The sequence below is a fragment of the Aythya fuligula genome, chromosome 5 (genome assembly GCF_009819795.1).
Source record: "Aythya fuligula isolate bAytFul2 chromosome 5, bAytFul2.pri, whole genome shotgun sequence".
In the NCBI taxonomy this organism is placed as follows: Eukaryota; Metazoa; Chordata; class Aves; order Anseriformes; family Anatidae; genus Aythya; species Aythya fuligula.
This window is the reverse complement of record NC_045563.1, coordinates 26,339,316-26,361,456: the sequence shown is the minus strand read 5'-3', so window position 1 is coordinate 26,361,456 and position 22,141 is coordinate 26,339,316.

The following is a 22,141-nucleotide window of genomic DNA, read 5'->3' as shown; positions in this document are numbered from 1 at the left end:
TTTGTCATTCTTCCTCCTACCACTATAGCAACAACTTTTCACATCATTTCATAGCCCTAATGACATTCTCCTTTCTTGCATATTGCTGCATAGGAAAATTATGTGGGTTTTTATTCTTTTAATTCCTGTTAGTGGGTTTTAAGATCTCAGATTGTCTCTGATTCCTTTACTCTTCAGAACAGCAGTATTTGGGTGTCATTTTTGCTCATGAAGCCAAATTACAGCGAGATCTGTCTTCCACATGAAGTTGCACCCCATGGTAGATACACATGGTAGATACACATGGTAGATATTACAACTTGGGGATTACATACTATTTAAGATGAACAGGTTTTGACTACCTGCAATTAGCTGCAACTACACAAAATAGAAACACTTCCTCCAAGCAGAGATGCTGGGACAACACCATCTTACAGCACATAAATTTGTCAAGTACAACAGGAACAGCGAAACAAAACAAAAAAAAACTGTGCATTAAATAGGGCACACTACAAATGCAGTTAAGAATTAGAAAATGACACAATTGTGTTTACTACAAGTGAGGAACACTCCTAGCTCTTGGGTACATGCACATTATTTTACAGACATTAATTACACGATCATATTTTTCCCCACAGGATCTCACCTCAGTCTGCACTCAGAAAGGATTGTGTCCATGCAAAGAGCAGCTATTTGAAATACTGTTTTCTGCTCAGAGTGACTGGTGTGGCCCCAGGCCTTATTTACTACACATTATTCAAACCTGGCTCTGGAGATTTACTCATTTCCTCATGTGTTTTTCTTTGGGCTTATCATTACACTGTCCAAGGGCTTCACCATCCCAAGATCATTTATTTTCACACACCCCTATGAGAGGAGGGGGTATTTTTATTCCCATTTTATGGGTGAATAATTGAGGACCACTGTGAAAGGTGTTTGCTAATTCTGGGTGCCGAGTCTGAGACATACACAGCATGACTGACCTGTGTTTGTATAGCACTGTGCTAGTGGATTCCCATTCACTTCATCTGCAGCTGTAAGCACTCACTGCTTCTGTAAAGTAGGTCCTTTGGGATCAAAAAAGGTTCGCTATAAAACAGGGAACGCACAATTAAACACCCACTGGCACAACAGCTGCTTAAAAAACTTAAAGACTATCATACAGAAATGGTCAGAGAGAAAGTCAACTGCCAGGTCAGAATTTCTCTGCCTCAGCCATAAAAGCTTCTCTTTCTCTCCCGCCGTCCCTTGTCTCACTCACTACACACCTGACAAATGAGGCAGGGGTCCTACAGATGGTCTCTTTCACCGTGCAACTCTGATTTATCTCAGAGTAGGTCCATCACACGCAGTGAATGAGGCAGGGGTCCTGTGGAAGAAATAGCATAGAGGACATGTTGCTAAAACCTGAGTTGTGTAAGACGCACAGTTAGGTTGACAGAAACGTACAGAGTATAACTGGCCTTTCTCCACCTTCCAGTTCTTGTGTTAGCACCCTTCAGAGTGCTCTTTTCAGTTTGTTGTTTCTTTCACAGAAAAAAAAAAAAATAATAATAATCCCTCACAATGCATCACAATGACATTTCTGTGGGTTATCAGAAAAGACAGACCTATCATGCTATTACCAAGGTAATGGAGCAAACAGGCTGCAGGAGTAGGTCATTCTCCTCTGTGAAGAGTAACATGAGCAGCATGAAGCACCAGGTGAATTTCAGACACTGATGACTACCGAGGAATAATGAGTCAGAGGCTCTGCTGACCATTCAACCCAAGTTGTGCCTCTTTTTCTCCAATCCAGACCATCCCAGCCCACTCTCTTCATTGTCTTTGCCTCCTCACCCCAACCCTTCCCCTTTGCTCTCATCTCACCTCCCCAAACACCATTCCCCTACAATGTGCATTCCCAGCTTGCTTGTTCAACAGCTGCCTGTGACCATTCACTACCCCTCCTCACTTTTTTACTACCCCTCCTCACCTTTTTGCCCGTTCTCCTTGCCCCATCTTCCCATTACTTTGGTGGCCCCACTTACTGATATCCCATCACCTGACACAGTCCTGTCTGTCCATCCAGCAGGGCTTCAAAATGTAATTTTTGAGCTTTATGAAATCTTCTTGAATTATTTCTACACAGAAGGAAGGCAAAATCCAAAAACACCGAATAAACCCTATTTTGTCTTTTAAAACACATGTTATTTTTGACAAAAGTTTTCCCCAAACAAATCTGTCAGAGATATAAAAAATGCGTAAGGTAATGACTAAAGCTAGGCAGTGGTATGAACAGCTTAAATTAAATTTTACAGGGAGTACTAGTAGAAAAATGCAGTGCTAGTAGTCTCTGCTGCAGATTTGAAGGTAAAAACTAAGGAAGATGCTTAAACAAGAAAGAGTCCTGCTGCCATCTCTTTTTAAAACTTCCCATGGTTGGTTATATTAGCATTTGGATGTCAGGCCTGTGATGGTTAGCAAAGTGCTGGTACTCCTTCATATATTATCCAGGTAGCTTATAGATGCTAGCACTTATTTGATACACACACCTGCATCCATCTCAGGCTTGCGTCAGCTGGTCACAAGATCATACACAGAGTCACGGGATATAAGGCAAGGACCAGGTCAGCTGGTTGCTGCGTCCCTCTGTCCCAACTGAGGATCAGCCTTAGCAGCATTATGTTGACAGATGTTTTTTCAGCCTGCTCCAAAAAACTTCCAGTATTTCCCAGTCTGTGTTCTAATGCTTCTGTACTGTTGCTAACACAAACTTTGTAACGTAGAACTGAAATCTCCCACACTGCACTCAAAGCCCATTTACTTCCAGCTCTAAGAACAATAGGTATAGCAAACAGCTTAATTGCTTCCTCCTGGACAGAGCCTCTTACAATTTAAAGAGGCATTCCCCAGCCCCTGTCTAATATCTAGATTTCAATGAAAGAAATATTAACCAGCCTAAACAAAAACAAATTAGTACCTCAGTCCCTCCGATTTCATCTCTCCAGGTCTCTAAGCTTATCACTTGGAAGGCCACAGGTTTTGCAGCCAGCAGGCTGGCTTGTGGCAGACAAGCCAAATTTCCCTTCTCTTCTAGGGGACTCCAGCTGACTCAGTAGCCATGCCTCACTGCAGTTCCAAAAAAAAAAAAAAAAAAAGTGTCCTGCCCTGAGCACAAACCAATCTCCTCTTGCTGACAAGCAGTGACAACATGCCAGATTTCATATGAACCAGCTCCCAGGACACTGCAAGTCCACCTCCTTGGCACATGCAGGACAGAGAGCATACAGAATGACTGGAGTTGCACAGGAGCAACGCCATCGAGTTATAACTTTTGGAACTTCACATCATTAGGATAACAAAGGTTTGCCTCCAGTGTTACAAACAGCTCCCACGGAGGCCAGGAGCCATTCTGCACAGATAGGAAACGGCAACCTTTTCTTCCATAAAGCCTTGGTGAAGTGTTGTGTGGGGGAAGGCATACTGACAGCCCAAAGGCACATGCAACTGCTCTGCACTGTGTTTGCACAACTGCGTGAGAGCGTATCCCTTGGTGATGTTATTCACAGGCCTTGGCCGACAGTAAATAAGACAGTGGAGCTTGATTCATGAGGGATGACAGGAAATCTATAACATGTGGGCTCTATAATCTGCTCGCTACTGCGTAGCAAAATGAAAGAACAACAGTCCAATTACTGAGTCCTTGCTGATCCCAAGCACATCCTCCAGATCTTGTTGTGCTCAGAGCACGGGGAGTCTGTGGGCACCGAGGGAAAGCCAGCTCTGGCTCAGGCCCAGTTTTCCATGCTGGGCAGCGCAGCAACATTTTGGAAGCATCAGACTACCTTCCAGTGGACACAAACACTGCCTAGGCTGCGGCGAGAACTTCAGAGGAAAGTTCTGGAGAGCGGCAGGCAGCTGAGCTCAGATCACCAGCTCAGGATATCAGTCACTGCGCTCCACTGCAAGCCTCCCAGGGCCCAGAGGGCCGGCCTAGCCAGGGAGCACAGATCCACCAGAGCAGCCAGGCACAGCCAGGGTTAGAAACAGCGTCAAAACACACCTTGTAGGGAAGGAGATGAGCTGGGGGGAGATGTGAGTTCTGGGGCCAGGCAGAAGAGGGATGACTGAAGAGGTTTCACATCAAGTGGAGAGCTGGCCCATGAAAGAGCAAGGAAGAAATCTGCTCTGTGGCTGCTGCTCTCACAGACTGCTCTTGTGCCACCAGTGCTGAGGACACATGGAAAGACAGAAGAAGGTTTCTTTTGGACAAAACAGTGATGCTAATCCCAAACAGAAGGAGGAGGAAATGATTTTGCATCCTACTGTGTGGTGTCAGAAAACCCACACGGCTGCCCTTTTTCTCTAGCCAAACTTATACTTTTCATTCCTTACATCTCTGGCCCTTACCGCTTCACACCTTTCAGATCTACCTCGTGCCTCCTAGGAAAGGGGCAAAGGGAACTTTTCTCACTTTGGCAACAGGTAAACAGCATGGCAGGATGGGGAGGGGGAACAATTTCCACTTGATCCCTAGTAAAGGCTTTCTCCTTTGCTGAGTGCACACTCTGGGGACTGCTGTCCTTTCCCTGCTTCCCCCTACAACCATCTCTGCCACCACCCCCCTTTCCCCCCCCCCTTGTTATCTGTCAGTAAACAGTAATTAAAGATGTGGCCTGCTTGATAAAGCTCCCGCCCGCCCTCACACGGTGCTGCCCTCTCGGACGTGTCTAATTAAAATCCTGATGAGAAGATGAAGAAATCCCAGCAGCTGGGAATCTGCTGACTCTCCCCGTGCTCGGCCTCTTCATTACTGACGACGAGGCAGAGAGATATAAAGGACCCCGGGAAATGCTCCGGCAGACCAATCGATACAGCCTTTTGTGGGACGTGATGGACCGCTCCAGCCTGCCTTTTGAACTGTGCAGGTAATGAGGATGCTGGAGCCTGGCTCACTGCACGGGGCTGGTGGGCAAGACTTCCCCACTCATCCTGCTACGGTGCTGCTCCTGGGAACAGCACCCAGAGCCCCTGCAGCTTGGCAGCCCCTCACACCACGCAGAACTAACACAGCTATAGCAGCTGGGGGATTTATGTGTCCCCCACCAACCCAAGCTCCAGAAATCACTGCTTGTAGTACCAGAATGCTGCCAGAGCTCTACCCAACTCCATCACTTCTATCCAACGTGTGTATATGTGTACATACACTGCAAAACGCTGAAAACCAGCACAGAACTGCTCAGAACGAAGCCAGCACCAAGTGCACACCGTTGTGTCCACACAGACACTCATGGGAACAGCACACTTTCACTCCTCTGCCAGGGTTTTGTGCTAAGGTGATGTTCTTGATATGCACAAAATAAAACAGCAAAGGTTTGCATGAAATGCACAGCAATATCATCATCATGAATCACCATACCTCTATTTAGACACACTTCACTTCATGTAAATACATCAGCTAAATGATTTTATTCTTGTGTTTTTTTCTGAGACTCATTTTACATGGAAACATGCACGTTTTCACTGGCACACTCATGTTTATCCAAATATAAGCAATGAAATAGCTTAGTTTCAAAATGAAAGAAATAGTAAAGGAATAGAAGCAGACTTATATTTTCTAAAGTTTAGAAGTGTATTTCAGGCACCTGCTTCCACATCCCTTGTGAGCATGCCCACAGGAGGTACACTCATCCTGGGGACTAGGATCATGTGCAAGAATGGGGTGTGTATATGGTTGCAAATACAAGTGCATTGTGCGTGTAGGAAAAGCATGTTCCACATGTGGAATCAATAAAAAGTTTTTGAGTTCACACCTCCTGCTCCACAAACCACTCCTGCTCATGCGATCAGCATCAGTCCAGCAACAGCTGGTGCTCTCAGGATCTTAGCTAGGTCCTTGGAACTTATCCCCCCCAAAAAGAAACCAAAAAGAAAAAAATCAAAAAAAATCCCCCCCCCCAAAAAAAACCACAATTGTTTTCTTTCCTAGTTCCTCAAATTTCATTACCTTTCTAGATCATACGCATCAAAAAATATACAAAAGTTGAAAAATAAATTTCATTAAAAACTCATAAGGTAAGTAATGCCTATGGTTATGATTTTCTGAAATGCCACAGTCCTGCCCCGCTGTTGTCAGTAAGCCCCCAGGTCCAAAGATAAACCACATAACAAATCATTCCTGGTCTGGTTTAATACTGAGTTAAATTTGTGCAAAAAAAATAATAAATAAATCCCCAAACAGCTCACAACAAATAGTCCATAGCACAATGTTATCTGTAACAGCAAGAAGAGGTCAACCAAATGCAGCAGCAACGTGCCCAAAGGTGCTACTGAAAAGGGACTTTGGAGATTGCTCTGGAAAAGATGAGTGAAGAAGGGCAGCAGAGGGGAATCCTGGTGGGAATGGTGGCAGCAGCACTGTTGCAGGGAAGCTCACTGCCTCTCCTGGCCCTGCAGCCTCCCTTGGCAAGAGATGGTGCTGTGCAGAACAAGACAGCAGCACTGAGTGCACAGAGCTCTCCGTGCAATCCCCGCCTGTCCCAGTACCTGTACTTGATGGAATGACACATTGCTGCAGCAGCTAATAAATAGAAGTAATTTGATTAGCTTTCCCTAACTAGCGATAAGATCCTGACAAACCCTTTTTAATGCGTTTCTGGAGCAGGATGAAATTGTTTCATTTGGCGAGCAGGGCCCCACGGGAGTTGCCTCCAAGCTCCTTTAGTGAGAGGTAAAAATATGCCAATCATTAATGAGGGGAGAATTACGGAGACTTTAATGCAATCAGAAAAGAGGAGCCCTGAGGCAGCTGGGGAATAAAACCTGCCCTTAAATCAGAGGCAGGCAGCTGGAGCATGGAAATAAAGGCATACACAAGCATGTACATGCACACACACATACCTACCGCACACAGAGATCGTGTACAGCTGCTGAAAATACACTGGGAGATTTGCCTGGGCAACAAATACCCATCTCAGCAAATGGTATCCATCTTCACCAAAAAACAATTGTAAAAAAAAAAAAAAAATCACAACAAGCTACATTGACTTGTCACACACACACACAGAGGGAAGGGACCACTGTTCGTGCAATCCCCACACACTCACACACGTAGAACTGCAGTTTTCACCATTTCAAACCAAAACCTTTTGTGGAGGAGGCATGTTGGCTGCTTGGGCATCAAGCAGCAGCAGCGAGGCAGCTTTGCCAAGTGGAAGGGTGCCTCTCTCAGGGCCAGACTTGCTGCGTGCACACAACATGTCCAAACCCCTTGATCTGTCCTCCAACCAGGGCACTTATGCCAGAGGCAGCATCTACTCTGGATGTTGAAAGGCAGCTCCTCCCATCCTTTCCCCACTCCCTCCTCAGCCACTTCAGTGAATTCCCTTCCTCGGGTGAAACAGCTCTTACATGAAACCTATAACTTTTATTCTGAAGCAAACGAGAAGTCTTCAGGCTGCTGGCATTTCCCCTGGCACTGCAGCAGGCAGAAGCTGGGGCAGACCCGAGTGGCCTGCCTGGCTCTTATTTTGCAGGTGTCTATGTTCTTTCAGAAATTCCTTTTCTGACAGACAGCATCCCATCCTTCTGCAGCAATGCTCTAACTCCACCCAACAGAACACAAATGGCTGTGTCAGCACGGACCATCCCAGAGAACACTAGCTCCCAGTTTAATGGGGGGGAAAAAAAAAGCCAGGATGGCTTTTTCTATTCTCTCTTCCAGATCCTCCACCTTGTTTACTTGAAAATAACAGGCTAGAGAACTGGGATATCAAACACCAACCGTCTTTCCTCTCCCAGACACACAAAACATGATGCCACAAGGTCCAAATATGCAGTACTTTTTCCCTAGTTTGAGTGAACACTAAATAATAGGGGAGCAACTGAATGGTTGGCGAGAACAACAGGAAAGTCAATACTTAATTCTGGCCTTAAAACACACATGGGGAGCTGCAAGACAAGTATTTCTTCCTCGCAAAACCCCTGTATTACAGTGAGAGTACCTGTAGCACCCCTGCCCTCTGCTATATGGACTGACTGTCCTGCTTAATGCGCACTGTAAGGCTTGTATTGAGAAAGCTAAGCTGATACTTCTGACAGAGACATTATCAGACACCTCTGCCACAAAAAGGCTGTGCTTCTACACCATATTCGCACGTATACTAGATAATTGTGGGATGAGAATGCTGGTGTGACTATTAGCCATTTAATCCTACAGACAAAGGAATTATAGTCACCAAGACAGAGTAAAAGATAATGGAAAAGTAAACAGGGGCCTGTCCTGAGACAGGGAGCTCGAAGCTCAACATGTAAGTTAGGGTAGGCAGCAGGCAAATGCATATCAAGGACAGAGCTGCATGTCCCACTGCTACATGAGCGCAGAATACTTAGTCATAGGTGAGGGGGCTTCATGTCCCTCACAAACAGCTCCTGACTGCTTGAGTCATGCAATGATGGGCACCTAGAGCAGTACAGAAGAGTTCTCTGTGGCTGAAAGTTCAGAATGAAAAATATCTCAGAAGGTAAGAAAACCTCAAAGGTTCTCCCAAATTCTCTCAGTACTGTCCAAGACTGAAAGGATCAAAGCTGCTGTTGGGCACATCACCCAGCCAGACTGCATTCCCCTGAAAGACAGAGAAATCACCTCCTAGAAACAGAAACAAGTGAGATGACCCTTGCAGAGAAACCATCAAGACTGTAGAAACTGGCTAACAGGGAATTCAGCATTGTGTTAGCACAAGGCTTTCTAACATTTAGGAATTGTATTGCTGCCCTTTTGGGATTGGGGCCAGTTTTGATCAGAAGCTCCAGTTGAATTCAGTGATTTCTTCTGGTCAAGAGGTTTAGGCCATTCAAGACAATTACTAGACTCCCTCCATGGATGCATTCTGAGGCGCTCCAGGTTTTACTACAGACACAGTGCAGCCCAGCCTACAGCAGAGCTGTTCGCAACAGCCTCCTCCGAGCAGCAGGCAGAGGTCTGAGCTGGTGTCACACAGTGTGGCTCCACATACAGGACTGCCTCACTGCAAACAACTTCTCATCCTGGTTTGTTATGATTAAAAATGCACGTCACCCAGAGAGGCCTTGGAGTGGAACCCAGCTGGAAATTGGATCATTAATATTCCTTCTCGTGCCCATTGCCACAAATTTCTTACCTCCCCAGAAGCAATTGCTAATGATGCAACAATTTAGGGTCTTGGACTAAAAGCGAAGAGAAGTCAAGACTAAACTGCCCATCGTTACTCCAGTTCATCCATCTTTGCCCATATCCTGACATCCCATCAATCTTATGCCAGCGTGCTGCATGTCAGATGTCTTTCAGCCCTTTCAAGCACCTGTTCCCAATTTATTTACCAAAAGGCCTTTAGCTTCCTAAAGCATCAGGAAGGAGATTGAAGATGATCCTCATTCCCAAGCAGCTGGAAACATGAGGAAAGAAAACTGAGTGTCTGGCTCTAACCCTTGGCCAGCACACTTTCTAAACCATTAAGGTGCTGTCCAAGGGCTGGAGCAAAAAAACGCAAAGCAAGTGTAGGACATACCACACAACTGAGAATCTCACAGATGTACAAATGGGGATGTACCATTTTTATCAGACAGGTTTACGTAGGAGCTCACCTCAACCCAATCAGTTACAGCAGTAACAGCACATGAAGTAGACAAGCTGTGAGAGGTACAACTCCCCCATCACTGCTACAATGACCCTTAGAAGGGATCCAGGAGCAGGACATAGAGCAAGTGACTGAAATCCCCTGATAGTTGTTGTGCTCACTCACAGGCCCATCTGAACCTTTCCCCCTGTACAGCACTTACATTAGACAGCAAGCAGCACAACTTAACCAAGACTACACCACTGATCATGAAAATAATAAAATAATGATAAAGACATTTTCTCCTGGGACTTCAGCATCACCACTCTGGACTGCTCATGCACATTGGTACAGGGCAGAGGAAGTTCATTCTTGCTTGTCAGCTGAGCTGATATTCATTTGGCCGCAGGCAGCACAGACTCCAAGAGGGTGAATGTCTGGCTGAGAGGTGGAGTAGCCCGTCAGACAGCAACTAGTACAAGGGAGACAGGAAAACAGCACTGGCCACAGGAATTAGGTCACAGGAATCAACTATAAGTTCTTCTGCAAGCATCTATTAAGCCTCCAGCATCTCAGACAACTACCCCAGAAGCATCTGTCTCCCTGAAAGCATTTTGCATCTTAGACAGCTAAAAATTCTTTGGGAAATTTTCAAAATGCACATCATGCTGAGGACTTGCTCTATGTGCCTCTCCATAACACCACTGCACCACAAATAGCTCCAGAATGGGGTGTTTATTAATATAGTGCTGTAGTTTAATGGGAAACTGCTCCTGCCACATTCAAAGCTGTATGTTTGACACTTGCACTTTGATGCCACTGGTCCTTTTGTTTTACTTCATGTCAGAAATAATAATTTTCACTGAAAAAAACACCACAACTTTGGCAGTAAAATGCTTAACTACATCACCAGCTATCTCACTGCAGGAACGTGAATGGTGACAGTAGCAGAGTGATGAGCTCAGTGAATGTACACAGCAGTAACAGCTCAAAGTGATCTGGAAAAGGAGCTGTCCTATCAGTCAATTAGTGTAGCCAAGACCTTGCCACACCAATTTGAGATGAGGACGAAGAAGAACTAAAAAAAAAAAAAAAAAAGAAGAAGAACCAGCAGTGGGTCCAGAAATATATGGCTGGTCTTACCTACTTCAAACACATACCTATTTCAAAAAAACAACCAACCTAAACAGCTTACTGGGCCACACCACAGATATTTCCTGATTACTTGAATGTAATAAGCAATCATCACCTCTGCCTATTCCCTTTAGCAGCTCCTAGCAGCTGTTTGCATCTCAGCCTAGTGGTCTGTTCACAAGGGCAGAGCCTTGGTTGCTACTGGAAGCCAACAGTGCCCCAGTGAAGTCAAAGCTACAGCCCACACGAAGGTAGATAAGTGATTAAAGGTATTTTAAAGAGACAACAGATAGGAAGAAAACTCTGCCACAGATTTGTAAACTCCTGTTTGTGTGGAATAAACACAGCACAGCAGACTCCTCGCAAGGACTCATGACTTCTTGCACATCACCGAATGCCACAGACTGCTGGGTGTGGGCAGCTGAATCATTCAACCTTATCTCAAGGCTGCGGCCTCTACTCTTCCTACTCAGAAAGAGAGACAACCCCTGAGCCCTCCTCACCCCCTGAGCCTCAGCCTCCCCGGCATTCCTGGGACCACGTTATGTGCCTTTGCAGGATGCCCCCTCTGTGAATGCAAGGGCAGAGCAGAAGGGTGCCCTTGGCAGTCCTGCTGAGGGAGCAGTGTCTGCCATGCCACAAATTAACATCCTCCTCAAAGTATTTAGGGGGGACAGAGGGCAAAAAAAAAATAATCTCAAATAGTTTCTCCTTTCCTGCCAATTGTCCCCACCTTCTACCTCAATCCTGGCTGGATTCCCCCTTCCCCCTGTCCTCAGCTAGCACCGCCAGGCTCAGTCCTCCTCACCCTAGCCCCCCCTCCCCAAGGACAAGCAAAGTTATTACAATAATGAATTAGCCAGGCTGCTTACTGCTGCCAGTGGCGAAGGCAATTATCCCACTCCACGTCCCCAGCCACCACTCAGCTCCCTCATAAAGAGAGGCTTTTGGGGCCGCTTTGTGCTTTGATTGGAAATGAAGAGATTGCTAATTAGGGAACCCCTGCTGGGATCGGGCTGGCAGGAACAATGGTGAAACGGACGGAGCACACGTCCATTTAGAGAGGGGTGGGGGGAGAAGAGAGAAATGTGAGCTCCTCTGTAATGTAGTGCATCCTCTGCTCATGCCATAAACAACAGGGCAGACAATTTTATAGAGCTTTTCACCTTTTAAAGCATGCTAATTTGTTTATAGGAAGCGATAATTTGGTGTGTGTTTGCATAGGTCAATGCCTGTAGTTTCTGTGTACAGTATGGATTGATGCATGCATACATACACACAGTCATTTCCAGAGAGGCATTTCCTTAAAGAGTGTGTCTACACAGCTGACCGTATATTTCTTGTCATTTGCTGAGCAGCACGCATCAATCCTGCATTAACAGGGAAAGATGCGTAGACAAGTCTATTGATGAGTATTAACACAGAATTTAATGCCTGAATTCACAAATCACCAAAGTTGAAAATGACTTACCAAATTAGTCAGTTCACCTGAGGCTTGCCCAGCACCTGCTTCCATTGCTTTGCCCAAGTGCTTTAAATGACAAATAGACCTCCAGAAGGAGAAAATTTCACCATTAATACAACATTTTCTTAAAACTCCTCTTACTTCAATTGCGCTAACTATCCATGGGGGTCACAGAAGCTAAATTCACCTTTCCAGGCTTATTAATTGCCCACAAACAAGTTACAGAAAACCTCCCTTGCAGTGCACGAGCACATCTGCACAGCACTGCACCAAGGGCCCTCATATATGTAACACACATTTTGTGCTCTAGTCACTTCTAACCACTGTCAAAAAAAAAAATACCTCCCGCAACAGATCAACATGCAAATCATACCACTTATAAAATACAGACTATCAACAAGAGCAAATGCCTCACCTTTTTGTGCAAAGCTGATACAAGGCAGCTGGAACCTATCCTGCATTGCTCAGTTAACTAAGTAAATCCATCAGGGAAGGACACAGGTACCATGTAAAACTGAAAGTATAGGTTTCATCCCATGTATTTGCCCTGCGATACAGGAAATTTGCATATTGTTGATTAGCATTAGGTGACTTATGCAAGGTAAAGCAAATTTCACATTTTAAGCTTGAACTTACATTTCAGAACTCCCTTGTAGATACTGAAGCATTTGAACTACTCAAGTGTGCTTTTCCCTGAAAATGCTTTCAGTAAAGTACAAGTCTTAACAGAAAGTGAGCACTAAAGGGTGGAAACATGGTTGAACTGAAAATGACTTTCAAATTCATAGACTATTTCTCCCTGCTGTTTGCTCACCTCTAGTGTTTATATCCTTCAAACAGTTGTAGCTAGTTTTCATGTTCCCTTCTTAGTCATCACTTAGCCAAGCTCCACATATTTAGTTCTTTTGATCTTCCCTCATAAAAACAATCCCTCCAGCTCTGTCATCATTTTTGTTGTTCTTCTCTTACTACCTTCCAAGTTTTCTCTGCATTTTTTTGCTTCTAGTGCCCAGAGCTGAAAGTCTCTCTCCAGAGTGGTACAAAGCAGGAACACTACATCATTGCTTCATGATGTCCTGCCTCCGTACAACACTGTCAAGTCTCACGCAAAGGCCAACATTTGTGACCTGCCCACTTTTTCGCCTTGGTCTGAGGTGCTGTAATGTCAACTCAGATTGGACTTGCCAGGCACCACCATTCCCCTTCACTCTTTCACTCAATTCTCCAACATGTTCCACTTACCTGAGGAGTGTTTCCCTCAAGTAAGTACAGCCTGAAAGGAAAATCCTGTGTCAGAAACATGCTTAGGGTTGCATTAGTTTGCTGACAACCCTGTATTTACCCACAGCACGTACAAAACATGACCACTTAAAAGCAAGGAAACATCTACCTATGGACATCAAGGGCCAAGTTGTAATGTGGTATACACAAGCAGAGCTTGTTGGTTTCACCACAGCTGTGCTGGTTTACACCAGCTGAGAAGCTATTTCCATAAGTCTTCGACTGGCTGTATCACAAACAATCACATTATTCAGAGAAAGTACAAAGAAAAGCATATTTCACCCCAGCAGTTGCAATTCCTGATGCTCAAAGCCCTGTTACCTTGATTTCATAATCCAAATATTTTCTTTTAAGGGATATGGCTACAGTGAGCATATTAACAATTCAACTTATCTACCAAGTGGTACTGGAATTCTTTGTAAAAGCATTTACAACTGCTCTCTGACAGCAAGACTAATTTGGAAAAAAAAAGAGATTCATTCACAGGGTCTGATTTTAAGTAGCCTAATATCCTAGCAAAGGTGGATGAAAGGAGGTGGCCTTCTCATTGCATTATAGTAGGCAGGTTGGGGCAGTCAACAGAAGAAATAATCAAATATTCTAAAATCCTGAAAGACAGAAGCAAACCCGGATTCACCCTCTCATGTGCCTAACAATGGGCTGCTAGTTCTGATCTTACACGAACTCATTCTCTTTCAGAGCACAACTTGCTCGAAACAATAATTCAGTTCTTAACCACCATTCCTGTGCAAAAGGAGCAAGTATGAACATAGCAGTACTCAACCCAGGATTTATTCCCCATATTCGTCCTGGAGCAACACAACTACATTCTGCCACATGCAGTATGGGCAAAGGCCAAAGTCTCTTAGGGCATACTGAGTTTTTTTCTCTGGGAGATTTTAATATAACATTTTCATCTGGAAACTACCAAGCAAAGAACTACATCTCTTCCCCCCTCTGCAGAAGTGTAGATATCCCTTTAATTTCATGAAGATAACACATGTGTTACATTCAAAGAGCATAAAACTTTGTTCTCCTTGCCTGTTTTTCTCCTTTAGGAGTTTGGCTCTTACAAATCAGATTGTAGGGGGGAAAAAAAGAAAAAGGGAAAAAAAAAAAAAAAAGAAGAGTCTCTCTACATAGGCTGCATCTATGCTTTAATCCACATCTGGTGCTGACAGAGGACATCCCACTGTCCTTCCCACCCCCCTCATTCCCACATTTGTCCCGTGTCCCTTAAAATCATGGAATATCCTGAATTAGAGGGGACACATAAGAAACTTTGAGTCCAATGCCTGACTCCACACAGGGCAACCTAAGAGCTAAATCATATATCTAAGACTGTTGTCCAAACACAATTCTTGGACACCGACAGGCATGGGGCTGTGATGACTTCCACGAGAAGCTTGTTCCAGTGCCTGCCACCCTCTCAGTGAAGATTTTTTTTCCTAATATCCAATCTGAGCTTCCCCATATGCAGTATTGCATTAAGCAAAGTAGTGCCAGCAGGTCAGGTGAGGTGATCCTTCCCCTCTCCACAGCACTGGTGAGGCCACATCTGGACTGCTGCATCCAGTTCTGGACCACCCAGTACATGAAAGACACAGATGTACTGGAGATAGTCCAATGCAGGACTACCAAGATGCTGAACGGACTGGAGCATCTCTGCTGTGAGGAGAGGCTGAGAGAGTTAGGACTGTTCATCCTGGAGAAGGGGAGGCTCAGGGAGCTCCCATCAATGTCTATGAATAGCTGAAGAGAGGGTGCACAGAGAACAGAGTCAGGCTCTTTCTAGGGGTGCCCAGTGCTAAGACAAGAGGCAATGGGCACAAACTGGAACACGGAAAGCTCCCTCTGAACATCAGGAAGCACTTCAGTGCTACACAGGTGATGAAGCTCTGGCACAGGTTGCCCAGGTAGGCTGTGGAGTCTCCCCTTCTTGGGGATCTTCAAAAGCCACCTGGATGTGGTCCTGGGAAACCTGCTCTGGGTGTCCTGGCTTGAGGAGGGGATTGGACCAGATGACCTCCAGAGGTCCCTGCCAACCCTAACCATTCTGTGATGCTCTGATCTTATCACTGGTCACCAGAGAGAAGAGATCAGGTTCAGATCCCCCTTGTGAGGGGTTGTACACAGCAGTAAGGTCACCCCTTAGTCTCCTCCAAGCTGAAGAAACCAAGAAACTCTACTCATAAGTTACACCCTCTAGTTCTTTCACCATCTTCATTGACCCTCCTTCAGGCACATTCTAATATATTCTTTTATGTCCTTTTATTGTGTAACCCCAAACTGTACTCAAGACCACAGTACTCAAGGTGAGCCTACACCAATGCCAGCTATAGTAGGACAATAATTTGTTCCCACCAGTTGACACACATGAATGTATAGCTCAGACTGAGGAGATGATCTGAATTAAAAATGCAAGAAGGTTAGTTTAATTCAAACTGAACACAAGACAGATTACTGTAAACCCAGGTGTACATGACATACGGCATCCACATTGCTAATGTACAGCTGCTGTAACATCAGATACTTTACTTATGTTTGGGGTATTTTTCTTTTAAAATTTCCATTTTTGTGCCGGTAAATGATGACATGGTTGAGACAGAATGAGACTGAAAGACATAATTACTGAATTGAAAAGCATGATGCTGTCAGCCCAGTACTTGCTAGAAACAAAGTCTATCCAGTGAGAGATCTGAGAAGCATAATAAATTTAATTCTAAGAATAGGCTAAAGAGTGACCTGATCTAATTGTAAGTGGGGGGAAAAATTAATAGTAGAGTTCTTTAATCTAGCTTTAAAAGGATGTAAGACAAGAGCATTCCTAGTATCCAGAACTGGACAAATTCCACTTTGCAATAAAGAGCATGTTTTCATTTTTAAATGGCAGGAATTGGCCACTGGGACATGTCAAGAGGCATTCTGGATAATCACAGAATCACAGAATCACAGAATTTTCTAGGTTGGAAGAGACCTCAAGGTCATCGAGTCCAACCTCCAACCTAACGCTAACAGCCCTCCACTAAACCATATCCCTAAGCTCTACATCTAAACGTCTTTTGAAGACTTCCAAGGATGGTGACTCCACCACTTCCCTGGGCAGCCTGTTCCAGTGCCTCACAACCCTTTCAGTGAAGAAGTTCTTCCTAACATCCAGCCTAAAACTCCCCTGGCTCAACTTAAACCCATTCCCCCTCGTCCTGTCACCAGGCACGTGGGAGAACAGGCCAACCCCCACCTCACTACAGCCTCCCTTGAGGTACCTAAAAAGAGCGATAAGGTCGCCCCTGAGCCTCCTCTTCTCCAGGCTGAACAAGCCCAGCTCCCTCAGCCGCTCCTCGTAGGACTTGTTCTCCAGGCCCCTCACCAGCTTCGTCGCCCTTCTCTGCACCCGCTCAAGCACCTCGATGTCCTTCTTGTAGCGAGGGGCCCAAAACTGAACACAGTACTCGAGGTGCGGCCTCACCAGAGCTGAGTACAGGGGGACGATCACCTCCCTAGCCCTGCTGGTCACGCTGTTCCTAATACAAGCCAGGATGCCGTTGGCCTTCTTGGCCACCTGAGCACACTGCTGGCTCATATTCAGCCGACTGTCCACCATCACTCCCAGGTCCTTCTCTGCCTGGCAGCTTTCCAACCATTCCTCTCCCAGCCTGTAGCTCTGCTTGGGGTTATTGCGCCCCAGGTGCAGGACCCGGCACTTGGCCTTGTTAAACTTCATGCAGTTGACCTCAGCCCATCGGTGCAGCCTATCCAGATCCTCCTGCAGAGCTTTCCTACCCTCAAGCAGATCGACACACGCACCTAGCTTGGTGTCATCTGCGAACTTACTGAGGGTGTGTGTCTCTCTAGATGTTGATGTTGGGAAGCTAACAGATCACTACAGGAGCTACAGCACCAAAGCATTGTGGGTCTACCTTAAACTCTGTTTAGATTCCTTTTGATTCTTTAAGAGTTGTAGAAAGCAAGACAAACATATACAAATACAAACATATACAAATACTGCTTTGGTCTGTTGAAACAGTTCACTAAGAAGTGTTTGTGTTGTATTATCCAGAACTTTTTGGTTCCCTATAAGCTTCAACAAAGAAGAATCACAAATGGTTTTTATAAAGCAATTCCTTATACATTGTAATAAACAAAGTGGCTGTTTAAATCTATTAATGTCTTGATTTTTATTTTATTTAAGACCTGCTTTATTTTAAAATTTTATTCAAGCTTCATAGAGTAAGCTGTATATAGGAAAAATACATAGTATAAATCTACCACATCAGGGTTACAAAATGAGGGAAGAGAGCTGCCTCTCAAACAGCGAACATCACTGCTATGCTGTCCATGTTTGCCTTTACTGTTACAATATGCATTTTTAATATGGGGGCATTGGAAGCCTGAAGTCAAGCTATGGACTCTGCTGTGACACATGCTTGTAAACAGGAGAGGAAATATTTTCTCTTCGAGCTTCATATACTTTGGCTAACCAGACACTGATCTAGTTTCAACAGCTAAAACAAATCTATCCTTTAATTTCAAGTGACTATAGCCATGTTCCATTGGAAGATACTGTCATAGTACGGTGATAATATTTCTGTATTTTCCTCTATTAAGTTGCAATGTACTATTTTACTGCCTATTGAAGGCGTCTTAAACCCACACACTGCTGTTCTCCAACTAGCCCTCTGGTTTGTCATACCAGGATGTTCTCAAAAACCACTCACCTCTCCTTTCCGCAACCTCTCTCAAACTTCAGCTTCTAAAACAATGCTAACAAGGCTCACTTTCCTACTACAACTTACTGCCTCTAGCCTCTTTGTAAAATTTATAGTGCCTTTTCTCCAAATGGATCACAACCACCTTTCCAGATTCTACTTTTCTATAATGGTGACCGAGGATTAATTATGTTCACCCCATCACTCACCTGGAAAGGGAGAAGAAATTACAAAAGAAAAACACTGAATCCACTGAATATTTTTCTAGAGTTTCCTTACTCTGAAATTAAATTCTTAAATATGCTAAATATTCTAGTTGAATACAGCGAGGTGTCTCTTTTTTAATCACTTGCAGAACAACTGATGGTAGGGGAAAAAATCTTTCATGACATGGTTAATTTTTTAGGAAGCCCCAGTCACACTTACTCATTTGAAAAACTACACTAGCATAGCCTGGGGGAAGAGGAGACAGCAGCTATAGGGGTAATATGTGTTCTCAGTTTCAAGTACCTGACTGAAGAAGCAGTCCCTGAATCCTGGCAGATGCAGACTTCCATTGCAGAGCTTTATTGATGCACCCACCATGGCTGCAGAGAGGCTGGCCCAGACCACAGGTGAGGACTTGCCACGTGGCAGCCTCTGGAAAAAGGTCTTCTCCAAGCTTGAGAGAGAATGTCCTGCTCCCCATAAAGAACTGCTACCTGTGTCTAGCCTTGCACCCTGGCCTAGAAGACAGGTTTAAGACACAGAAAGGGATCACAAAACTCAAAGCACAAAACCTTTCAAACAGAAACACAACAAAAGTTACAGAGCAGTGCAAGAGACTGATGCAAAGTGCTAGCAGGGGTCAAAACATTGAGTTTTGTTGCGGTAAGGAGGATTTAGAGATAGGACTCAAGTTCAAAGAGTACTGAAGAGTGGAAACAGCGAGGAAGGAAACACAAAAGGAAACTAGAGAGAAAGAAAGAAAAAAAAAAAAAAAAAAAAGCGAAGAAATTAAGATAGAATTTAAATTGAGTAACCAGTAAAAATTCTGTGGTAACAGAAGGGCTCGAGCTGTAGAACTGTCACCCCAGCACGGCATGGAAGAAAGTTGTGCAAGCAAAGCAAATCAGACAGAAGAAAAAGGACTGAAAGCTAAGAAGCTTTTTCCACTTCTGACTGCTGTGATTCTACATCCCAGAACAGCTGGGAAGCTTAGAAGAGGTAGAGCTACTGTCACAAAATATCTGTAGAAAATACAGGACCACCACTTCCCCCAAATCAGTAGCACATTACTGACAGAAACAGCTTTCCATACTCAGAAAAGATTACAGGCTTCTCCTTTAAGGGACATTTAAGCAGGGAGTATTTTTTCTTCCCTAATGATAGGAGAAGGAAGTGAAGGAGGTCAGAGTTCTGCAGACCTCTTTGCACTCCCTGTGGTCTAGTTAAGGAGACTTAAAAGGATTCAGATTAAGTGGGGTGGCTTTGTCGATTACACACAGAGAAGAAAATGACCCCATGTGGTAAGTGTTTCCAGGACAGCTGCTCCGTTGGTGAAACACTGCTGCATTCCAGAAATAAACTCCTACAGTCAAATTAGCAGCTCGAGCCCTCTCTCCGCAGAAACGTGCCTTTACCGAAGTTGCAGCAGTTCCCAGATGAATGGGAAACCAGCAGCATAAATTCCTGCTTGGCTCGACTTTTAAATAGTAAATGGTGCAAACATATTTTTGTACAATATCAGCCTATAGTCACATAATTGTCCCACATTATTGATGGGCTCAAAAAAAAAAAAAAGGAAAATTGGGAATATTTCTGGCTGGGTTGGAGAGCTACAGCTAGCATAAATCCCCGCCAGTCCAGGCTTGCCATGAGTTTTTCAGGTCTCAGTAGTTATCAGGACTTCAGTGTAAGAGATTTGGGTTTAATTCCAACGTGGGTCAGTACCTACCAGTGCAAAGTATAGCAGAAACATGTAAAAAACAATCAACATTTGAACCAAGACAGGAGGCACTGTTGCCTGGCCTCCTCTAGCTCCCAAAAAGTAACACAGAGCTGCCCTCTCACTACAGAGGTGAATTCTGGGCTGTGAAAGAGAAATTTGCTCAGAAGCCCCAAAGCACACGTTCATGTTTTACTGAAGACATCCATTAAGCAGCAAAACTACAACATGACACAGCTTCCAACTTTACACAGGTTTACAGACGGCTGCATTGGAGAAGGCCCATGAAATCTTGGGAGGTGGGGGGGGAAGAAAAGAGCCAAAACATGAAACTACAACTTTCAGAAGACAGTAGGGCACGTTTTCAGTGCTCTGGGCTCACAAGGTAGGCATTGGGCAAGCAACAGGCTGCTCCATGTAACCAACGAGTGCACAGAAGTTTGTGAACCTCTTCTCTTTTTTTGCACTGGATCCTCAATTTATAAGCAAAAAATGTTGTGTTTGCCCAACTGCCTCCTCTGTCAGGTAATCAAGAGCTTTGGGAACATGCAGGAAGATGTTCCACTGCATAAGGAAAGTACTGCAGGCCCACCACATCCCCTCACTCACAGATAGGAAAGATGAAGCTGGAAGCATTGCTGTAGTTGCATGGAACAAGCATCAGAATTCAAATAAACTGTTGGATGTTATAGTATAGTTCCCATTTAATTCAACACATCTTCTCCACCAGGCGACACAGCAATGCAATGCTCTTCTGACTCAATACACCACCAAACCAAAGCCCATTAGGTGACTAAGCCTTCTGCAGCCCTATGCAGTGCAGAGCAGAGGATGTTACACTTCGAAACAAGCTCACAGCTTCTGCATCGTCTGGTTTTACACATCCTCTAATCCATTTCCTCTTTTCCTTTGCGCCTTTCTCTGCCCTGCAAATTCCACTGCAAAAGGCACCCAGCCTGGGGGAAGGCACACAGTTACTGGTCAAAAAGGATAAAGTCAGGAAGCATCATTTGTGCTGAGCCGAGCCTCACTCCCTGACTGCATTCTCGTATTCACTGCTACTTTCATGGTGGCTTATCTACCCCGGAAACTTCCACAGCTTTGGGAATGTGGCCTGTAACAGCAGAAAACCAGTGTAAACAAAATATAAATGCTGCATGTTTTTAATGTGGCATCAACATAAATAGTTCAGAGGCCAGCACTGAGTGACAACACCGGTTCTACTCACAACAGGAGCCATGAGAACAGCCATGCCAGGTGAAGTTAGGAGGTTAGCTAGTTCCATGTTTCATCTCTGATAACAGCCACTACCACATGCTTAGGGGAACACTAACAAGGGAAAATGTTGTTCCTGCTCTTCACCTTGCTGTGCTTTTATGGCTTAGACTGTTCCCTTTAGACCACAATTTGTACTTTCCACTGATAAGACGACGTATTCCCTTAATTCCTTGATATCTTCTTGAGTTCACCCATACCTTTGCTACTGAATGATGCAAAGGCCAACAAATCCCACTGTTTAATTTTGTGTTATATGAAAAAATACTTCCTTTGGTTTCTTCAAAGTCTGCTTCCTAAGAAGTATTAAAAAAGAAAGAAAATGACTACAGCATTAGAATAAAAAGAGGAAAACACATACATGTACAGAGATACTGTGAATGTCTAGCAGAGGTCTCTTCTAGCTAAGAAAGTGGAGGTGCTAATTTTGCAAAGCAAAGAATTAGTCAGACTTTACACAGAGACAAAGGGGTACACTTTTTTTTTTTTCTTTTTTGTATCTTTTAGTTGAGTGCACAGTTAGTAAAGCCACCTGCATTCAAAACCAACCACACTCACAGCAATGCATTACCACAAATTCCTGTCTCAGTTACCCTCAACTTTCTTATTGCCACAGACTTCATGACTGACTCTGCTCCCGGTAGTCTCTTGTCTTGAATCAGATTGTAGGGTCTTTAGGACAGAACTGGTCTCATAACTAAATGCAGCAGTCCCAAGAGAAGGGATTGTGTCATGATATAAACAACAAGGGCAAAATGGAAGCAACAGTCAAAGCTGCCAGCACAACTCATAGCCA